Here is an 11,317-nt window from a genome sequence, read left to right as displayed (position 1 = left end):
ATTGTAAAGGGATATGATTGGCTAGTGAGCCAAACTTGCTGTGCTGCAGGAGGTTTGAATTTGACAAACACACACCACCCTCATCCCCCGCTGGTTCCACAACACTTAGGACCTCACGCAGGAGTGATAGCACTAACAAGACTTCTGCCTAAAATGGTCAAAAGTAACATTCACCCACATTTCAGTACCCATGAATCATTCAGAAATATGTGTGTGCTGCTGTTGAACATGGCTTAAAGGAAAAAGTGCTATGACGCTGTCAATGCTGGCCCCATCACATTGCTCTTTTTTCTTTACTTTAAGCCGTGTTGCATGGCAGCCCACACTGTTGTGAAACATATCTGAAAATATTGAGAAAGTTAATAGATTTGGCATAGGTGTTACCTACTGGCTTTGCCAATGCTTGTTACCTAAAGCGTATACCCTTACTTTTTGCCACTCCTCATAGGGAAGTAAGGGCCAGATGTAGCAAAGCTTTAGCGACTCGCAAATGGCGAAAATCGCTGTTTGCGAGTCGCTAAAGCCACTTTGAGATGTAGAAATGCATTTTGCGAGTCGGAACCGACTCGCAAAATGCATTTCCGACTCGCAAATAGGAAGGGGTGTTCCCTTCCTATTTGTGACTCGCAATGCGATGTAATTCCATTTGCGACTGCAAATGGACTCGCAGTTACCATCCACTTGAAGTGGATGGTAACCCAGTCGCAAACGGGAAGGGGTCCCCATGGGACCCCTTCCCCTTTGTGTTTGGCATTAAAAATAATTTTTCAGAGCAGGCAGTGGTCCCATGGACCACTACCTGCCCTGAAAAATACCAAAACAAAAGGTTTCGTTTTTTTTTTCAAAGTGCAGCTCGTTTTCCTTTAAGGAAAACGGGTTGCACTTAGAAAAAAAAAAAATGCTTTATTTAAAAGCAGTCACGGACATGGTGGTCTGCTGTTCCCAGCAGGCCACCATCCCCGTGAGTGCCCTGAATCGCTATGGGGTCGCAAATTGCGACCCACCTCATTAATATTAAAGAGGTGGGTCTTTGCGACCCCATAGCGACTCGCAGAAGGTGTCTGAGACACCTTTCTGCATCCCAAATTGCGAGTTGCAATTTGCGAGTCGCTGGGACTCGCAAATTGCAACTCACAATTTGGGACTTTGCTACATCTGGCCCTAAGTGCCTTCATCTTCGCCTGCCTGCTTTCACTATTATTCCACCTGAGAGACTGTGTTTTTTGCAATTTTACTAGAAGCCACTCCATTTGTCTCATCTGGAGTCACTGCTATCCCCTGGCTCCATTTGTAGTTTCCTGCGTTCAGCCAAGGTGCTTTGTCACTCACTGAGCACCAGAACTGAATACCAAGTGAAACCAAAAGTTACTTTCCCCTTCCACTGAGTTGCAGTGTGTTTTTTTGTACTGGGCCCATAGAAAGCACAGAAAACAATGTTTTTAAACTTTATAGATAGCTGCAGCACTTCTTGAAAGTGTAGTGGTTTGTATTGTTTTAGCATATGAAAGTATTAGGCAATTGCAAAGCCAATATCAATGACCACACAGCAATGGCAAATCAAGGTCAATTGGTTTTGCTAATGCTTCTTTTTCAGTAATAATCATTTTATGTTTGTTATTTCCACTGCAAACTATGGTGTGAACTCAACCTAACATACCAAATCACTTCTGAGTGATGCAGAAAAATAGCTCAACCACAATAATAGTTCGAGCTACAAATATACTTATATAACTGGTGTCTTTGTAGACCTCTCCATCATGTATGTATGTGGGTAGCCTCAAACTCCAATCCAACCTTTATCCACCATGGAAATGCTGGTTGCCTTCCTTTCAGGATGGAAAGGGGACAGATCACCGCCATGTTTGGTGGAGGCATACAGAAAGGGCTTTCTCCATGAGATAAAATGTATTCCCCGTCTAGAATAGGAAAAAAAGTGTGCATTTGCACTCTTGGCTCCCTTTCCCATTTTGGAATTATACACTATGTAGAATTCTTGTAACGGGGGAACAGCCAGGACCCCAGTGGATATGTCACATGACATCAAGAGAAGGACACCCCGAAACCTACACCTGGTGCAGCTGTCCAGGCGCACGTCTGGAAATGCCAGTGCACAGAATACCATGTAAAGCCCTGTAAATGTAACCCCAGACAGCGATGTAAATCTCCGATCGTACTTTTACGGTTTTGTAGTGAATTGTGCTCAAAGACAATCATGCTGTATTCTAGCCTACATTGGAAGGCAGTGTTAGGACCATTCCACTACTGAGTAACAGAGCATAGGTAAAGGAGAAATATAATGTGACAAAGCAGGGCGGCGCTTATTTTAATGTCTAAAAGTAAATGACTACAGGGCTCAAATGCATAAGCAGGATTTCAGCTATTCGTATAATTGTCATATTAAAAAGTGTTTCTTTTTTCAGTGTTAAAGGCAGAGGTTCCTCGGTTCTAAAAATACAGAAAAGTGGACTCTTGAAGTTTTAGCACATCTTTCTAACCTCGAGGTTATTAAAGGAAGGAGCCTAGGGCATATCTTAACAATGTGACATTCTGTGTTTTGGTAAAGCATATTCAATGAAGAGTTTTTCTTCCATAATTGTCCGGATATGTATCTCTTGTATGGGACCACAAGTTCCATGGTGCACTTGCGGAAAGTATCTGTAGGCTGTTAGACCTGACAGCCTTAGGGTGGTCTTCCCCCAAACATTTTGCCCCCTCCTCCATTTTGGCTGATCTTTTTTTTGCTGGCCTGATGACTCTGCTCACTTTACCATTGCTAACCAATGCTAAAGTGCATGTGCTCACTACTTAAAGCATGGCAACATTGGTGTATCCCCAAAAGACATATTTAATTTACTTGTAAGTCCCTAGTAAATTAACACTATCTACTTCTGTGGTCTGTCAATTATATGGTATGAGTAGGCCTGCAGCACTGATTGTGCCACTCACTTAGGCAGCTCTTTGAACATGTCTCAGGCCTGCCATTGCAGCCTGTGTGTGCAGTGTTATACGGCCATTTCAATCTGGCAAAATAAACCTTTTGCCAGGCCTGAACCTTCCTTTTTAATACATATATGTCTCCCTTAGGACAGACCCTGGACAGTCCAGAGGGCAGAGTGCAATGTTTTTAAAAATTGGGACATGTATGTTTACGTTTTACATGTCCTTTAAGTTTTACATGTCCTGGTAGTGAGCAAATCGTATATTTGTTTTTCACTACTGCATGGCCTGTGTCACATTGGAGTTACCTTATTACATTTAATAAGCTGGAATTTCCAAATATGAGCAAGTCACCAGCTCATGTTTGGTGTCTTGCAAATTACAATTTTGAAAATATCAGTTTTAGAAAGTTGGCATTTTCCTGCCCTAGCCATTTAATGCCTATAGCTAGTCTCTGGGCCACATGACTGGAAGGATCTGAGGGTTGGGCCATGTGTATTCCTCCTAGACAGCCACACTGAATAGAGAGCATAGGTGTGCCAGGTTGGGCCATCAATGGCTGGATCGGAGGGGACAGCTGACTACAGCCCTACTTGCACTTGAATAGGCTGTGTCATGCCTCCACACAAAGGTCCGTATACCCCCTGTAGTTGGTCTGGAGCCGGGACAGGGAAGGCAAGATGCATGGGAACTTCAAAGTGAAACCTCTAGAAGCTTCTCTCCCAATTCAAAGGCACAAGTGGCTATAAATACTGAACTTCAGGATCCAACTCTTCAGTACAATTCTGAACCAGTGGATACTCTGCCAGGAAGAAGGACAGCTGTGCTGCTGAAGGACTGCCACTCTGCTGCACTACTGCCTCGCTGGACTCCAACAGCATAGCAACATGGATGAAAAACAGCTGCCTCAAACTAAACACTGACAAAACGGAAGTCCTGATCTTCGGGAAGAACATCTCCATATGGGACCACAGCTGGTGGCCAGCAGAACTCAGATCAACACCCTCTCCATCAGAACACGCACAAAAACTCTGCATCATCCTCGACTGCCAACTATCGATGAATCAACAAGTAGACTCACTTGCCTCTACATACTCTGTATGCACCGCAGAATCTTAAAATGGATCCCTACGGACACCAGAAAGACAGTCACTTACACCCTGGTCACCAGCCATCTTGACTATGGAAAAGCTTTCTATGCTGGAGTGTCCTCCCAGCTACTTAAAAGACTCCAGACTGTATAGAACACTGCAGCCAGGCTCATCCTCAACCTCCCCACGCACTCAAGCATCACCCCACACCTCAGGAAGCTAACTCTGGCTCCCCGTCCAGCAGAGATACCAATTCAAAATCCTCACAACTGCATACAAGGCTCTCCACAACCTAGGGCCATTCTACATTAACCATCGACTGAGCTTCTATGTCCCAACAAGACAACTATGCTCAGCCTTGATAAACCTCGCACACACATCCCGCATCCATCGCAGCTGCAGCGGAGGCCACTCCTTCTCCTTCACAGCAGTCAAGTCCTGGAGCAGCCTGCCCCTCCACCTCCAAACAACTCCCTCCCTGGCAGACTTCAGAAGGAGACTCAAGATGTGGCATTTCGGTGGAGACATGGCACCGTCAGCACCTAGACACACTTAGGGGGGATAGTGCTGTGCTTTACAAATGCTATGATTAATTGATCAATTGACTGCAGCTCTGCTGTGCTGACCTGTTGTCTGCTGTCCCTTGTCTAGGCGAGAAGGGCTGGACCTGCATCAGTGGAAGCCTGGATCCCAGAATGACTCCAAAGGCTAGTTGGCTGGCCTTCTAACTAAAGCCTCAGGGACAGAAGGCTCCAACTACCTTGAACCTACCACCTAGATTCTGCCATCTGGGGGTCTACTCTGCCACGTGGGCCACCCCACTGCTTGACCCTTGAAAGTGGGCATAAGGAGCTCTGCCAACCTCTGTGGATCCAGCAAAACCTACACATCTCCTCTGCTCTGCTGTGCAACCCCAAGCAGAATCGAGGCATTGCTGCTGCTGCATTTATTAGACCTGTTGCAAACACACATCACTGCTGCAGTCTCTTTGGAACCACAGTTGTGTGATGCATCCTAAGCACAGGCCCTAACATCCATCATTGACGGCAGCCTCAATGATAACGCTGAAATCCGCATTACAGCATCACAGCTCTTCAGAACTAACACATCGCTCCGATTGCAAATCGCATCTTTGATGCTGGACTTCACATCGCAAACCCTCATGGATGGGATCCTCGATTATGAAGCAGAACCGTACATCACAGTCTCACCGCACCTCGGAACTGATGCAACACTTCAGATGCGGGACGCATCTTTGACACAGATCCTCGCAACACTGGGCAAACTAGGATTTAAGGTACTCTGTTTAGTGGGCCTAACTGGGTCCCTGTAGCTGGCACCCGCTCAATTGTGGTCTGCCTGAACTTGTGACTTTGTTCCAGTAGGGTGTGACAAGGTATGCACAGTTGGCATTTAATGCCTTTTGGCACTATTCTTAATACAATCTTTAAAATTTAATATTTTTAGTTCAACTATTTGGATTTTTGTCATTTTGGTCTTGTTTTATTTATTAAAATAAAAATTCTCTGTTTTTCTTACCTGGTGTTGAATCTTTTTTGTGGTTTGTTTTCACTTTGTAACTGAGGTACTGCACAAATACTTCACACATTGCCTCTGAGTTAAGTCTGACTGCTCTGTCACAAGCTACCAGAGGGTTGAGCAAGGCTAATATGCGGTTTGCTTGTGACTTCACAGAAAGAATTCCGGTTGCTGTTTGGGAATGGTTTCACTCCCCTCAACCAGTAACCTAATTTCTTACACTGGTGGCTATGGTGGAATTTGGACTTGTGTTTGTGCAGTACCATATGGTAATTTTCTATTATACTACCACCGCACATAAATAATCTAAGAGCAATTTGAGTTTTCTAAATCCTTCCTGATTGGCCTTTCTGTTTTTCCAAATCAACCCTCATTCGTACTGCTGCACTGTCTGAAGCCATACTTTGAGTAATGGAGTTTGAGCTGGCCAACTTGGAAAGTCACACTGAGGCAGAGCTTAAACAGTTCTCCAAGGAAAGGGAACTACAAATGAAGAAAGGCACCAAAAAGCTGGAGCTGCAGAAACCTCTGAGCCCCTGGACAGAGTCCACCAGTTGACGACAGCCACAGATTCCCATGCTAACGAGGATGAGGTGGAGAAGCAGTATCTGGATTTGGACCTGAAATGCAGCCTTCAGTGGAGGAAGGTGGCCGAACTCCTGAGTTAGAACTCCAGGTCAAAGCAGGAAGCAGAGTGTCCTTGCAAAGCATGACCCCAGAGGAGCTGGCAGACAGGAAGGCAGATAGGGAGTTCAGGCGCCAGATGGCCCAACTCAGGATGTAGGAAAGAAAGTTGGCCCTGGAAGAGGACAAATTGGCTTATGAGAGGAGCCTTAAGGAGCTGGAACTGGAAGAAAAGCAAAGCAGGAAGATTCCAGCAGCACTGGTGGCAGCATTTCCTGTGTGTCTGAAGTAGACAAGAAGGTCCAGATCCCCAAAGACCTGGTACACAGTTATGTGATGAGGGATGACATTTATAAAAGGTTTTCATCTTACAATGTGACCCTGAAAGTACCAAAGGTCCCAGAGGAGCATTGGGGGGTGGCCTGTGGAAGCCTATACATCTAGGGGGGAGGGACATTCTTCTGACCCTAGAAGTAGAGGATCAAACCAGGTATACCTCTGTGAAAGCAATCCTTTTAGCTAAATTTGGGGTGACACAAATTCACATTGCAAGCCCACGTCAATGTGATCCTCGAGACGATACAGGACCTCACATCACAGATTTGCCGCACCTCAGAACTGACGCATTGCTTCAGGTGCATGATACATCTCAATGTGGATCCTCCCAGTGTTCCTGCAAACCAGGATTAAAGGTACTCTGTTTAGCGGGTCTAACTGGGTCCCTGTAGCTGGTCCACATTCCATCACAGTCAGCCTGAACTTGTGAGTTTGTCCCAGTCCGACGCAACCAGATATCTAAGGTTGTCACATAATGACTTTTGGTGCTTTTTTTACTCAAATCTTTTTAAGTTGAATCTCTCTGGTTCTAATTGGAATGTTGTTGTTACTATTTTTCTAAGCTGGTGTGGGATCTTTTTCGTGGTGTGTTTTCACTGTGTTACTTTTTAAGGTGTTGCACAAATACTTCACACATTGGCTCTGAGGTAAGCCTGACTGCTTTGTGCAAAGCTACCAGAGGGTTCACCACTGGTTAATTTGGGTTTTGCTTTTCACTTCACCCTGAGAAGAATTGTGGCGGCTGCTTGAGAAGGGTTTCACTCCCCTCAACCAGTAACCCAATTTCTTCCACTAATCATGATAGTGTGGGACTAATGGGGCCTTTCAATTAATTTTTTCAGCTGCCTAAGGGATTAATCTGTTTTCTGGACTAACAGCACAACATTCAGGACACTAAGATAAAAATGAAAGCACCCCTTCACACATAACACTTACACTGTCCATTCACCAACTGAAAAACAACCTGAAAGGTAGTGAGACTAGTGAGTACTGTCCATGCAGCAATGGACGGTTCCCCTGGTGCATGTGATCTGGGCCATGCCAGTGGTGAAAGTGGGCTGAACCAATGACACAAGTTGGTGGATGTCTCCTTAGAAACTTTCAGACATAGTAATCCCTTTTATCTTTTACAAATGAAGCACTGAAAGTACCTGAAACGTTTTCCAGAGCTTCATTATGTGCAAAGACACTGTGCCCCACTGTCATATAGAAATGTAGCAATATATTTTAAGAATTTTCTACAGTTGGCATAGTGCAATATCAGTAGTTAGTGACTTAGGGCCTGATTTAGAACTTTGCTGATGGGTTACTCGGTCACAACGGTGACGAATATCCCATCCACTGAAATCTAAATCCCATTATGTCCTATGGGATTCAGATTTTGGCGGATGGGGTATCTGTCACCGTTGTAACGGAGTAACCAGTCTGCTGAGTTCTAAATCAGGCCCTTAGTAACTGTATGTGATATAGTATATGTAAATAGTTTATTTCCACAATATTATAGTTAGTATAGTAAGTAATCTAGGTTCTACAGCATAAATCCAGGAGGAACTTATGCATGTCACATTTTCAGGATAGCCACTATATAAATGAGATTCACGTACATTCATGTGGCATAAATATATATTTTGTTGCTATCCTCAAAATGTGTGATGGATTCAGCCTCTTTGACCTAATTTGGACAGTCTTGTTATAAAGGGATAAATGGGAATTTGAGAAAAAGCACTGGCAATGCTAATAGGTCTCACCTCAGAGAGAGCTATTGGCTTTGTCGATCTTTTTTGCAATGTTCTACAGCAGTGCAGTTGCTGAGAATCATGGATGGAGTAAAAAACAAAATGCTACTACCTAACCTGTGCTAGCCCTGTCATAGAGCTTGTTTTTTTGCTGAGGCGGTGATGACGCAGAAAAGAGGGTCAGTTGAGAGTAAAGTTTGCGGGTCAAATTTTGCTTGCGAAAGCGGGAAACCGAGAAAGGCTAGTGAAAAATCCCTAAGGTTTCTGAAGCGATTGTATTACCTTTCCTGTAGTAAACCGACAGATATGTTTTATTTTTTTGGTTAGTGCTTGCGATATATTGCAGAAATTAGTTTGTGAGTGAAGTTGAATGAAAGAGGACAAGCCGCAGGACATTGTCAGCCGCAGTGTGTGAGTGTGACGTCACTAGGAGCCGTGCTGGGATAGGTTGGTTGATGAGAAGGGTCGCGCACGGATTGGACACAGTCCGTGAAGTGCAATTGGTAGGAGAAAGGCAAGCGAAGAGTATTCCGGGAATTAAAATCACTTATTGATTACATATTTTAGAAAAACAAAAGACGGAAAGATGAAATTTTTCAAAGCATTTAAGAGTGCCATGAGGGGAGATGTTTGTATTAAAGCAAATGTAGGAGAAGAAACACCACCTGAGGGTATGCCAGCTTACATTGTCATTGAAGAAAAGGGTGTAGCACCATGTCTTTGGTTAAAACAATGGTGCAAATTAACAGAGAAGCATGGAAGTGTAGCGTTCCCTATCCACGGGTCGTTTAATCTAAAGGTTTTAGAAAATCTGAGATTTGCACTATACGACATGAAAGTACCTCCAAGACCAGCACAGTTTGAGGCACTAGCAATTTGGGAGCTAATAGCTAGAAACCAACAACAAAAGAAGTTCGAGACCAGAATAAGAAAAGTAGAAAAGACACTAGCGGATGCTAGATGGGACAGCACACAAAAGGTTTGGAGATCAGATGCATTACAGGGGATTAAATTGTTTCCAGCGATTACTGATGAAGCGGAGACGGAAGGAAGGAAAGCCACCCATAAGACAAACAGGAGTCAGTCCAGAGATAGAGAGAACAATAGAAACTCGAAAAGGGGAGACGAGTCAGATGATGAGGAGTTCATTATACAATTGCTGAATGATCGCCCGCCACCATATGTGGAAAGCGAAAAAGGCTCAAGCATTAGTACTGCCCATCCAGAACCAATACAGGGTAATGTAACACCAAATTTGAGAATATCTCAGAGGCCTAGCAGCTCCGACATGCCTTTCTCACCACAAATACCACAGATTCAGAGAATATACCCAGACGTGCCAAAATTGAAACCTGCTGATAATTATCAGCCACAGATTCAAAGGCACTGCTGTGATGAGCATAACATGGGAATGATTTCTGATTTAATGGCGCAGGGAGAACAAAACTATCAGAGACCGACATTGATTCAAGCCGAATCAACACAGTTTTTGATGCCTCAAAAGCAGGCACAAGAAGGGCCAAAGTATACTCGAGTAACAGAGAGCCAGTTAGGTATGCCAGCAATGATGAACCACAATGTGGGGATTAACATGCCACAGAATTCGGGGAACAGACAGAATCCAGATGCGATATCTCTGCCTATAACTGTAGGTCCACCAGTACCACTGTACATACAAGGAGACCCAAACGTATGCGAACAAGGGGTAGTAATGACACAGAGTGGGACAGGGAGAAGATGCATAGAGACCACTCCAGAAACAACTCCAATAGCGGCACTGCCAAATGGATCTGGGTCCTTGTCGGAATTCAGTCCAATTCCAATTTCTGCTCCGTCGACCGTGGTAAGGTCACATCCACCACTATTAGTACCGTTAACCTCAGAGACTGAAACATTACAGAAACCATCAGTAGCAGTTGATGTAACTGCTACACTGATGGGACTGAACGCGCAACAGTTAACACAATGGTTCAACAGCCTGAACTCCCCACAGAGTACATCCAGCGGGAAGGGAGAAGAATACCTGAATAAAATAAGGTTGGGTTTGGAGGCAGATGAACTGGTAGAGGGAACAATGGGTTTGAACAGATTAGAATCATACACAGAGGAAGAACTAAGATACATGTGCCCTAGGATTACAAGAGAAGTAAGCAGCATACATAAGAAGTTACAAGAAATTGCAGACAGAAACGAGATCGATATAAGTAAGACTAAACACCTGAGCAGAAGTTACAGGTTAGACTTTGAGACAAAAGATTTTGAACACATGAGATCCGCAGGGATGAAAACACATCTTAAAGAGATACTGCAGAGTGCACAGGTCTGGAGATGTTTAGACAAGTGGGAAAGTAGGTGGGTTAAGAAAAAGGACAAAAAGAAAGAAAATACTCCAGAGCGGAATGAGAAAGCACAACAGAATGACGATCTGATAACTATGTTACCAATGAGAGAGACAGCAGGGGGAAAACTTGTACATGTACCATGGCACAGGTGCGATATTCAATCCTTTACGGATGACTTTCCCAAATTGAGAGAGAAGCCGATTGAGTGGTATCAACAAACAGATAGATTTGTGAAACTCGCAAAATGTCTCTGGGAAGACCTGAATACTTTATTTGAAATTGTGGTTCCGGCAGATTTGTGGGAAGATTGTAAATGGGCTGTAGGTTGGCCGACGAGTGAACCAGAGAGAGATAGGGACACGGGTGCGCCATCACCTACGGTAATGAGTTTGTACCACAAGGTGATCGAGCACTTGAAAACCAAGGTTGCGTCGAAAAATGTGGATTGGCAGAGGATTGACAGAACAGCCCAAGAGGTTAAAGAATCTATACATGCGTACTATGAGAGATTGTTGAAAGCGTTTAAGAATTATAGTGGCACGGAGACGATTGAGGCAAAGGACATGCTCCATTTTGTGTTCAGGTTTGTGGAAGGGTTGAGACCCGAAATCAGCCAAATGATTAAAACGCATTTGATTTGTTGGCAGTCAAAATCGATCGATGAAGTATTGAACTACGCAAAATACTGCAGTGATGAGATTGAGACAAAGCA

This window comes from Pleurodeles waltl, chromosome 3_1 (assembly GCF_031143425.1).
Source record: "Pleurodeles waltl isolate 20211129_DDA chromosome 3_1, aPleWal1.hap1.20221129, whole genome shotgun sequence".
NCBI lineage: Eukaryota > Metazoa > Chordata > Amphibia > Caudata > Salamandridae > Pleurodeles > Pleurodeles waltl.
Note: the sequence above shows the minus strand (reverse complement) of the source record.